The following is a 12,585-nucleotide window of genomic DNA, read 5'->3' on the forward strand; positions in this document are numbered from 1 at the left end:
CTTTGTCCCGCCTATACTTCCTGCCTGGCTACTGACCAATCAGCACTTTATTTATTAACCTATCAGAGCAGCACATTCACAGCACATCGAGCAATACACACAGCACAGACCCAGCACTTCTCCTGGACAGCACAGTAGAGCTGACCTTGTTTTCTGCAGTGCTAGTAAGCCAGCCTTGAGGGCATGAGATCAAAGACCTGACCCCACCCTGCCTCATCTGCAAGGTGATGGTATGGGCAAGGGAAAGATGCCCTCTCTCCCTCATCCAACTGAAGCATGCTGGAGAGCTGTCCTCAGAGGCATGAGAGCAGAAGAGCTGTCCCTGCCCTTCACCAGCTGTAGCACTGGGGAGAGCAGTCACTGCATCTCACCTGGGCAACACAGTAGAGTTGGCCCAGATGGCATGGTTGTAGATGAGCTAGCCCCTAAGGGTGTGAAAACAGGAGAACAGGCTTGCTGCTTGCTGCATTGGGTGAGCTAGCTGAAGCAGCGATGGAGAGCTAACCCTGATAATGAGGATGAGGAAGAATGAGTAGGATGACCAACCCAACTGTCACCCAGCCCCAGAACCAGGGCTATGAGATGGCCCACCCCAACATCTACCCCATCTATAATCTGCTGGAGCACCTGAAGGGGCAAGTGCTGTAGATCCAAAGCTGCAGGATCTCCATGACACAGGGTAACAACAGGATATCCAAGAGAAATCCCATAAGGGCTCAGCAAGGGCCAGAGGCCTTGAACTGATAAATGATTCCTTGCAATGAACACTTACAAGTAAAGATGAATTGACCGAAGGGCACACTGTGTGACTCATTGTGTGTACCATACTACAGCTTCCATGATGAGATTTTTTTCTTTCCTTTTAAATTTTATTTTGTTTTATTTTGGGGTGTATTGAAAGGGCAGAAGGCCAATATGAAGGGACTGGGAGATGAATGGGATCAGGATGCATGACGTGAAATCCACAAAGAACCAATAAAAAGGGTTTTTTGGTTTTTTTTTTTTTTAGAAAACTGTAAGCCCACTTGGGTGTCCTAATCAACAGTCAAGGCAATTTATATTATGGTTTATGAAAATGGATAGATTAGAAAATTCACTTCAATGTTCAACTCTGTTATTTCCTCTTTTTTTTTTTTGTTTTGTTTTTGTTTTGTTTTGTTTTTTCGAGACAGGGTTTCTCTGTGTAGTTTTAGTGCCTGTCTTGGATCTCACTCTGTAGACCAGGCTGGCCTCGAACTCACAGAGATCAACCTGGCTCTATCTCCTGAGTGCTGGGACTAAAGGCTTGCACCACCACTGCCCAGCTATTTCCTCCTTGGAATGAGAGTGGAATCAGAACACCAAGGTGCCTTGCCTCTGGATTGCAATGGTACTAAAAGCATTGTGCTAGCGAGCTTAGGTAAATTTCTGGGTTGATGGTCTACCCAAGTCATTGTCATTTTAAATGTGTCCTAGAATGACATCTTAGTACAAATGTATTTGCATATCTGACTTTCCTAAATTTTAGTAACATTCAAATATAAAAGTCTGAGTTTGACTTATAAGCTGACTTAAAATCACATTACCCTTCTGAAGATCAAGCTTTTCATCTGTGTAGGAGAATGAAAGTAATTGCTTCAAAAGAAACTCTTAGGTGAAGTGTTTATGTCCCAGAAAGCATCCCTCATACACACACACACACACACACACACACACACACACACACACACACACACGAATATATATATATATATATATATATATATATATATATATATATATATATATATATATGTTAATGTGGTATATGCTGGAGTTGGAATTTTCCTGGAAGCTGCTTCAAAATTATCACACAGAGGCTTATATTAATTGTAAATGCTTGGCCAGTAGCTCAGGTTTGTTACTAACTAGCTCTTACATTTTAAATTAACCCATGTTCCTTATTTACATTCTGCCACATTGTGGTACCTTTGTTAGCATGGCAGGTTCATCTCCTGTCCCCTCCATGTCTGGCTGACCACTCCTAACTTGACCCTTCTTCCTCCCAGCATTCTCCTAGTCTGCCTCTCCCATCTAACTTTATCCTGTTCAGCTATTGGCCAGTCAGCTTGTTTATTAAACCAATCTCAGCAATACACATATCTTTACAATGTACAAAGGGATTATTCCATAGCAATATGCTCCTCTACAAATGTATGATGACCACTTCTAGTTGTAGAATTGGTTTTGGCCTTAAATTGATCTGACATCACTAAATGCCACTACTGAATCTATATAAAAAAAGATTAGACTAGGTCTTCAGTTCTAAAGAAGAACTATTGGACTTTTGACACTGAGACATTTCTGATTGCTACACTTAGAGAAGATATGCTACAGAGATGTAGAGTGTACAGAACAGAGATGATCCTAAACATCTTACAGACCATAAGGCAGTCTCCTGTAACTAATTATTCATGTCAAAATATTAATAGCAAAACACTGGGAAATCATAGACCATGAAAAATATTTATTAATGTAAGATTCTCTGATCCTCATGTTATTGTTACTTATTTATATATCGTATATTGTAGATGAATTTATAAATGGTCTTATTAAATAAAAAACATGGGGCCAAATATAGGAGTGAAAGCCTTAGTGAGATTAGGGAAATAGGGAAAGCCACCAGCCAACCTTACCTCACCAACTCTGCAGCTTCCAAATGCAAGCTACTTCCTGTCTACCCATGCCTTTATATGCCTTGCTTGTCTGCCTTCTCATTGGCTCTTAACCCAGCTACCTCACTTCCTTGTCACTGTCTGTCTGTACAGACCTCCAGGTCTCTATGGTTCATACTGGGATTAAAGGCATGTGTCACCAAGCTTGGCTCTGTTCCCTAGTATGGAGTGAAACACACAGAGACCCTGACTGCTAAGTGATCAGATTAAGGGCATGTGCTGCCTGACTTTGTTTACTTAAAATGGCTGGCCTTTCCCAAGCAAGCTTTATTTATCAAAGCATAAATAAAATATCACCACCATATATATATAATATATATATATAATGTTATTGCTTTGTAAAATACAAATATTTGTTGAGCACCAAGAGTTGCCATTTTGGTGGCACAGTATCTCAAATTCCAGCCATGACCTACACTATGTGTGGCCTGGTCTGCTTCTCTGCAACCTTGTCTCCTGGCCTGCCAGTCTGGTCTGAGCATATTGACCACTGTTATGTTCCTTGAACATGGCCTATCCATTCTCTCCTCAGGGATATGGATGCTCCATCTCACATCCGCATTCTTTGTATGTTTTTTCTAAGAGCAAGTTTCATATAATCCAATGGATATTCCATACTCATTGGATTGGACAGGCCACCACTTTCATGTTCTCCCACTTAGCCTCAGGTTTAAGCTATGTTATATTTGGTCAAAATACTCATTCTTAGTGTGTAGTACAGAGAAAGTTTTCAATGAAAATGTGTCAAGTAAATAAAGGATTTGAGTTCCTATGTTAGGCACACTAAATACAAAGACAATTTAAAGAAAAAAACAGGCTCATAATTATTAAAAGGTCATAGATTATTTTATTCTCACAGATGAAAAAAATCTCTAAACAGTTTCTCTAGAGAGAAATTTACATGAAAATTCTCAAGGTTGTATTTGTTTGGGAAATTCATGATTGACAGACTAATACTTTGGGTTTTATTATGTTGTTTTGTTTCACTTAATTTCTCTTTACCTTGAAAATGTCCTGGCGCAGTTCCCCTGCAGGAAGGACATTTCAACTTAGTTGCAATGTACACATTGAATGAAAGGTTTACTGTGTGGGACACAGAACATGGATTTCTTTTCCAACAGCTTCTTCTGGAAATTAATAAAAAAAAAAGATAAGATATTTTATTTAAGTTAAGGCTCTGAGATTGGGCCTGCCTGCCTGTCACAGGTATCAAATCTGAGCTTTCCCAGGATGTGAACCCACCATAATCCTCCACTTATATGATTATGTCAGAATCTATTGGACTATACTAGTTCTAAAGAAAACATAGAATGTGTTCCCCATAGTCAAAATACATTAGTAAGATCAAGATCAATATTAATAGACAAAAACATTAGTCTAACACAGCAGTGGACAATAGACAGGACGAAAAACCAAGATTCCACCTCAGTGTAGCAAATGTAGAAATGATTGGGTTTTGGTCATTGATTTTAGAATATTGGACATATCATGTGTTTGTATCCCACTTTTATATTTCACATCACCAGGTAGATGGGCATACAGTTTTAATTGAGTAGATGAAAATTTATTAGGGATATCAAAAACTTAGTTAATCACATTCAAGTGTTCCATCATTTATTCCTTAATTCCTCAAACATGCATTATATGCCTAAGCGCGCCAAACATCTGGAGTTGCATAGGGTGTGTTAGTAAATACAAATAAATACTGTGTAGATGTGTGACCTGAAATATTTACCAGTTGTAGAATGGAAGAAGAAACATCCTATCTATGTGACTACACTAAGGAAAAACTTTCTTCTGGCCAAGTAATGTCACATCCATGTTTCCAAAATTTTTTAGGATCTTGTGCTGGGGAACTTCTCAAGGGAAGTTGACCAGCGGGACTCTAGGCTCACACCCCTCACTTGATCCTGAAAGACTCACATGGATATTGCATAAATTTTAACTTTTGACAATATTCTTCTTGAAGAGATGTTTGTTTTGCTCTGATTTTACTTTTTCTCTAACATCTCAAATTCTCATCTGTAAAAGACATACTGAAAGACAGAAAGGCAGACAGACAATTCCATACAAACCTGGTCCTCCAATTTTCCAATGATGTTTAGTTTCAGTTATTCCAACAGAAGTCATCTTTTGCCTCAGTTTCCTCTACAAGGGAAGAGATGCTTGTTTGGCAACACACTCAAAGTTAGTCCAGAGATAAATTGAGCCTCTTAGCAATCTTCAGAATTTAAAGCTCTGTCTACAATTTCTATAAGTCATTAGCAATTAAATCTGTCAAAAACATTAACCACACAAAACTTACTGTTCTCAGTTTTAAATCCAGATAATATTAGCTATGTATATAGACAGATAAATACGTGCCATCTTGCTTCTGGAATATAGACAGAAAGATATGTGCCATCTCCTAGCTTCTTTTATTCTCAATGTATTGCTCTTATCTTTTTGTCCATTTCCACACGTCCATGTTCTTGTGTCTCTCTGTCCTTAGATGAACATCTTTGTGTGAAGTCTTAGTCGTGTTGGAAGCATGGCTGAGAGCATGCTACTCTAGTATAACTTTATCTGAATGGGAAGAGACAAGCTTTTATTGTTTGAGATCATCCACTCTGTGCTATTGTGTTTGGGCATCTTTAAATAACCAGTGCACGTATGCAATGTTTAAGAGAAAGAAGCCCCTATTAGCTGTCTGAGAGTCTAGGAGCACGTGAAAATTTGAGTTGAGTGCTGAGGGACAGGGGGGCTGGTGTGTGTCATCAGAAGGTAGGGGGAGATGATATATTTGTAGCCATGAATAAAGTAGCAGCCATGGAGAGAGTTTGGAAAGGTCTTTGTTTCTGAACAACTCCAAGTAGCCTGTGTAGCTGCAGCAAGGAGCCAAAGTGTGAGATGTTTTCAGCAAAGCCTATTGCAATTTTCTTTAGCAATCAGTGAGTTTTTAATGTAGATTTTAAAAAGTTCAAGCTTCACAATCTTTTTTGTAAATGGTGCATGTGTGTCCATGCAAGAGTGTACATGTATGTGTATTTAAATGTGCATCTATCCCCATATGGTTTTCCTTTCTTATTTTAATTTCTTTTTAATTATGGAAGCTATTCAACAAACATGTTTTTGTTTATCTGAGACTAAGTATATAGTTTCAACATATGGAGTATATTTTCTTCTACTTCAGTTTATCTTAGAAAATCAGGTTTCCTAACTCTTCTTGGCAGTAGATGCAAATGATTTCTTAGTTTGTATTTTCCCATTTACTTTCTCTCCTTTTTATCCTTCAACTATATCTTTCTCTACCACATTCCCATCTTCTGTCACTTCCTCCATCCCTTTCTCCATTTTTCTCTCTCTTTTTTTTCTTTTTTTCCTCTGGAATGTCATGAAAGACTAGCCTTGTTAATGAGCTGTCTCATTGAATGACAGGCTACAATAGCCCCTTTGTTTGTAGATGTTTACCTAGCCTAGAATGCACACAATATGGAAATACTGTCAATAAACAAGTCAGAAAGATTATTTGTTCATTCACTTAGAGCTACCAAGACCCTGACACTCAAGTGTTTTAATGACCCAGCTCCAAGCTTTAGCAGCCTTGTTTTATCCTTTCAAATCTCAACGCATTCAGCATTGCTGAACTTCCTATTCTGCGAATGTGTTTTTCATCCTCTAAGTCTATTGCACCCACCTTCTCTCAGAAATACAAGCCTCCTTCCATGTTCTTTGTTCTAAATATCTTTTTTTCTGTGTGTGTTTGTAGGTAAACTGATCAGGATTCCCTCTGGGTTCCCCTGAAATTCTATGAAGTCTTCTATTGTTGCTTATTGTGATTCATGTATGTTTCATATAGATTTCATCTGGTAGACTGAAGTAAAATGGATTCCTCCTTGCTCCAAAGCATAGTGCCCAATAGAATGGTTAATACAAGGTGAGCTCCATTAATTCTCATTTAAAATAAAATGCAGAATGAAAAGACATTTTATTTTTCCCATAAGGAATCATTCATAACCATCCACCTCTTCTCAAAATCATAAACACACACACACACACACACACACACACACACACACACACACACACACACACACATCTCAATTTGAAGATCACAAGATTTGTCAGAAATGGTACCAGAGTCAGATTCGGCTGAAAGCGCAGTGTCTAATGTTGATACCAGAAGTTATCCTTTCTTAATATGCCCATCTATATAGCAGAAACCTGGTGTCTAATGGATGCCAAATGCAGTGCAGAAACATAGCAATATGCTCACACATACTTTTGTAGTGACACTAGACAGAAGGGCTCATGACTCACGCCAAGTCTAAAACCTGGAAATCGTTACATTAAACTGAGATGGTTACTTAGATCAGGGGCAGTGTAAGCAAGTCATGAAAGCCAACACAATCATGAGGAGAAGAAGTGGTGCATGTAAGCAATACTTATCCTGTCTGAGCTCCCCTCATTTCCCCTTGAAGTTCCATCTTAAAGCTCCCAGTACATTATTTATTACATTGCAAATAATCCTTAGTATTTGTAGAATGAATGAGCAATGTAGTGGGTAGTTATTTTAGCTTTGGTCTGGAAGTTTTAACCCCCATTGAGGCTTTGGTAACTATCACGCCTACAAGGCGGGGCCAAGGGAGGGCCCTGAAGACCCTAGATTGGGAAGTGCCATGCTCTTTTGTTTGTTGTACCTGGACGATAGAGGTAGATCAAGGGGAGTTCTCCAGAGAACACCGCCGGCGGGACTGCGCTGCATCTTTTCCAGAACCCGCCACCTACCTATCCTTTCATTTGTAAGTTACCCACTAAATAAATCTTCCTTTTAACTATGTGGAGTGACTTCAATAATTTCACCAATACAGCAAGTTAATGCACTGATGTGAAAATGAATGATGGTCTACTCTGATACATAACTGGAATGTAAATTTATCAGATTCACAGATATAGTTCTGTGATTCTCAATTCCACCATTACCATTGCACCTTCTCAATTAATTCGAGCATCCGTGACCTTGACAATAGCCTTTCCATTTTTATCCACTGCACTGACTAGGTCAATGGTGTCTGTGGGTGCTTACAAACCTTAGAAACAGCAATAACATAAGGTAAGGAAAGACACGTAAATACACTGAAATAAATGGAAAGGGTTGTGGACCTATATAATGAGGTAAAATAGAGAGTAGACATAGGGGATGGAGGAGCTGATGGAAAAACAGAAGCAGATATGTAGAGATGTGTCAGAGTGTCTGTCCACACTCACCAGGAGTCAGCCCTGTTGTACCTCACTCAAACTCTTCCCAAGCACTCACAAAACAAACACTCCTCCATGGTGTCTCTACCTTCCTTTCAAATAGACTGACTAAATACTTTCTCATTCTGTAGTGAATCCAATTTAATGCCTTTTTTTATACTGTTGTATTATAGCACTGGGCCCTGGGTTAAGCATTCTTCCTCCATATCTAGGCTACAGGCTTTGCTTTTCCTAATCCCATTAGAAAGGTAGTGTGAAAAGGAACTACAGGGCAAAAGCTTTAAAAAACACCTAATAAAGATACTAATAAGTATCTTTAAATTGTCCTTTTGAGAGCAGACTATTTTTCACGTAAGAAAATAGTCTCAGAGAGATCAAGGACCAGAGATTATAGGTCACTGTTTATTACTGGCAGGGTTCTAGATCCAAGTTTGTAACTTTTTCCCTGCAATTTTGTGGCTTTGCGTTACTTTATTTTTGTCTCTGCATTTTTAATTCTCATCCTCGGGAAATATGTAGCTTCTGACAGCATCAGCAGTACAAGGACTTTGGGGCAGGGCTTGCATTTTAAGTACAAAAGACAAGCCTTGCTTATCATGTTTATTATCACTTAAGCTGCAGTTTGATTCCCATCTCAATTCCGAAATAAATGATGAAGAAAGCAAATTTATTTTATGACTCAAGCAGAACTTTGTTGTTACACATCTTACACATCTGGAACTTGAGATTCTAAATATTCAATGAATGCCCCATCTAGTGACAAGTGAGCCGTGTGTCACCCCATGTGCTCTGTTTTCCACTGTTGGGTACCACAAGAGTCTATGCTGCTTATCCCAGTTCATTCTTGTCTGGCTGACAAGAATCACCCCTCTTTATAACAACAGCAAACCTTCAACCACCACAGGACAGTGTCTTCATAGCTATTCTTCATCGATTTGGAACCTCAATTTATGTTTCTATTATTCTTATCTGTACAGATAGAAAGGAAATTTTGCTATGGATGGAAGTAGACCTTAAGACTTGTCAACCTCCTTGGTGGGAAAGTATAGTGAGACACAATGAGAAATCTAACCCAGGAAAAAGGTGGACAGGAATCCAATGTTGAAATTTGTTCTGTTTTGCTATAGGACTGAAAAAAATATTTCATTATATATTTATATATACATGAATATGATACAATTTGATCAAATCCAGTTCCATTCAGTACCCTCCAATTCCTCTCCTATCCCCCCTATCAAACTCTACCTCTTTCTCTGTCTCTCCCTGTTTTTCTCTCTGGGTTTCTCTTGCTCCCCATCCACTGTACAACTGCAGGACTCTTAAGGGCATCCACACCACCAGAAACCCATTACAGGCTCCACCCACCGGCCTTATGTATCAGGGATACAATTCACCTCTGCTTTCCCATATTTAATTAAATATGAGATTCTTTGGCTTTTATCTTCAGCCAGTATATACACATGTTTGGAAAATTCCAAACAGGAATAATGAAAAGGATGCAATTTTCAGTCTGGGAGTAGTTTCATTACATAGGGCCAGGGCTGCCTAACTAATGCTGTATGGAGCCTGTTTATATCCAGGAGTTAAACAGACCTTTTAGAGAATCATCTCCAGCTCCAACCATGTGGAAACAGAAGTTCATCTAGACCCTAATTTCTTCCTATGAAAGACAATTTTATAGTAAGACTTTAGGAATAGTTTGGGGGAAATGCTATGGTCTTTAAAATATAAAACCATCAAAACTTCCAAAAAAAACCTTCATAGAGACATAGCACTTTCTGCTGCTTGGCCGCACTTACCTTTAAACCACAGAGCAGTCACATGTGTTTAGTTGAATTTTGCCACGGACTCTCCCCTTTTGTTGTGACGTGACATCCATTAATGTTAAGATTATTTCATCACAGCAACAGGCAATGTAGCAAAGACACCATCCATCATCCACATTTTGATGTTTTTATTGGGAGGTGCTGGGAACTAGAATCTATACCTTTATTTTTTTCTTAATTTTTTTAAAAAAGAAAAGATGTGGAGAAAGTTGATGGTGAAGGTTTATTTTTAAGTAAAAAGTCTTTAAATGCAAAAGAAAACAAACAAAACACAAACAAAGGACATGATTCCCCTGGTCATCAATATCTACACTCAGTATCTTCTAGTGAGAACTCCCAAGGGAGACTGGTCTATGTTTCCTCCATTGCATAGTTGACTTCATCCTATGCTTCAATCGTGAGCTCAAGCCACATGTCCTGGGCTAGTCTTCCGTAACTATTCCCTACCCCAACATTCTTTAGTATAAACTGTTATGACTTAAATATGAAGTGTCACCTAAAAGGTTCATTTCTTCAAGACTTGGTTCCCTGGTAGTCTTCTGGAGAGGCTGGTGGATCATCAGAGATCTGACTTACTAAACATACTAATTCAGTTTTTATCCTTAACGCTGATTATCAATTTGACAAAGTCTTGAATCATCTGTGAGACAAGTCTTTATAGCACACATGTAAGCAATTACTTTGTTTAGGTTATGATCTGACCATGTCTGATAATTTTGTTTAACTCAAGTGGGAAGACTAACCCTAAAAAGTGGGCAGTACCATTCCCCGGGCCTTTATCTACAGCTTAAAAAGAAGAAAGGTAGCTGAGCATCAGTACTCACTGTTTACGTTGTCTTCTTGATCAGAGACACAGTACGATCAATGGCTTCAAGCTCTTGCCACTTTGATTTCCCCACCATGATGCACTGTACCCTTGAACTTTAAGCCCAACAAATACTTCTTTCCTTAAGCTGTATTAGTTAAGATTATTTCATAAAAGCAACAGGCAATGTAGTGAAGACACAATCCATCATCCACATTTTGATGTTGTTATTGGGAGGTGCTGGGAACTAGAAAGTGTGGCCAGGATGGAGGAAGAAGAGGAACACTTGTGGGGCTGGAAATGAAGAGCATATATTTCTCTGTTCCCTTTCTCTCGGTCTCTGTTTTTTGACTCATGAGAGAAACAGCTCTGTTCCATCACTTCTACTGCACAATGTTTTCTGCTGTTTCATAGCCAAAGCAACAAGCCAGATGGCCATAGACTGAGAGTTCTCAACCAGTAAGTCAAAATGAATCTCCCTACTTTGTACAATTTCTCTTATGTATTTATTATAGTGACGAAAAGTCCAAGTAGAACACCAAAATACAAGAAAAGATCTATTTTTCCAGAGCATTCTACAACTGTTTTTGATTAGTCCATTTTAGCACAATTGCCTTGATACTTGTTATCCTAAAATTAAGAACTTTGAGGTTCAGAGGAATGTACCTAAGACCACATTACTTGCAAATAAAGATTTTTTTTTGAGTGCAAAGGATTTGAATTTAAATTTCAGCATCACCACTTACCTAAGTAATTTTCTTTGACTCTCTACTAAACCTTTTCTGTTAAACTATATCAATAGAAGCTAAGGTAATGGGTTCTATAAGAGAAAAGTATGTATTGTGTGTGGGAAGTCTAAATACATGTACTAAACCAGTGCATATTCTTTGGTCTACTAATTGGATTTCTGATTCTAGTCTATGAAACATTCAATTTCTATGTTGTATAAAAAGCATTAATATGTTTTCTTAAAATGGAAAATCTGAAGCAAAAGAAAAGTACCAAAGCGCTTCCTTTTTTTTTTTTTTTTTTTTTTTTTTTTTTTTTTTTTTTTAGCTTACAACTGTATGATAGAATAGGTTATAAAATAAAATTGTCATGGCAATTAGAAAGGAAGCCAAGTGACCTGGTGACCTTGTGGACAAGAAGTTATCATTGAAGTTAATGACAGCCGACAAGGACAAAAAACTATTGAGGGGCTTTTACTGCTTTATGATTCTTGTAGTTGATGAGTGTGTAGAGTGGGCAGTAGAATAACATCAGGATGGTAATCATATGTGGAAAGAGCATCATCATGTTAGAAGCCTCAGGAAGGATCTAAACAATGGCTGTTCAGCAGAGAAGGCCTTGTAGCTCCCCCAAGGTCTTGTTTGGTATGGACTCAGGTCATGTACATTTTCTTATGGAACATTTTGCTAAATAAACTTTTGTAGTAGTCAGAAAAAAAATAGGAAACAAAGCTCATATTTGTTAAAATTATTTAACATCTTCCTAAATGCAATTGGTATCACCTAATGATGCAATGTCACAAGATTATGATTTTATTAGTACAAAAAGAGTTTAACTATCTGATTTCTCCTCTTTTTGCTTTCAAGTTAGAAATAGTAGAGTCAATTGGCATGCACATGATACTGTACATTATAATAAATCAATGTTCGATTCTTACTACTTTTACTAGGAAGTTCAATCACCTGGAAAGTCACTAGAAAATTCTAAAGAAAATGTGGTATTGAAAGTTTAATTTGTCTTTAAGCATTACATGTGCAATTACTCATTTCTTTTCCATCTTCATCTCATAAGCATAAAACAAGAGTAGTCTACACTCTAAAACAAAGTTCACAACAAATTGTTTTTGGTGAATGAGTTCAAAGTTATAGTTTCTCTACTCATTTATCTTTTGTGATAAGTTTTAACTACTACCTATAAATTTTGAAAATAACCTGAAAGGTTTTTTATTGTTTCTAAAGAGAGCCCAGCCCACCGTAGATTGTATCATTCCTGGACAGGTGGACCTGGACTGTGT

The 12,585-nt window shown here is 38.0% G+C and overlaps 1 pseudogene; it reads left to right on the forward strand.

Annotated features, from left to right (window-relative positions):
• Positions 1-301: 301 nt before the first annotated feature.
• On the forward strand, positions 302-11,883 carry LOC128117211 (small nuclear ribonucleoprotein G-like; annotated as a pseudogene).
• The last annotated feature ends 702 nt before the right edge of the window (positions 11,884-12,585 follow it).

This window comes from Peromyscus californicus, unplaced genomic scaffold (genome assembly GCF_007827085.1).
Source record: "Peromyscus californicus insignis strain IS unplaced genomic scaffold, ASM782708v3 Scaffold_20__1_contigs__length_68692818, whole genome shotgun sequence".
NCBI classification, from domain to species: Eukaryota; Metazoa; Chordata; class Mammalia; order Rodentia; family Cricetidae; genus Peromyscus; species Peromyscus californicus.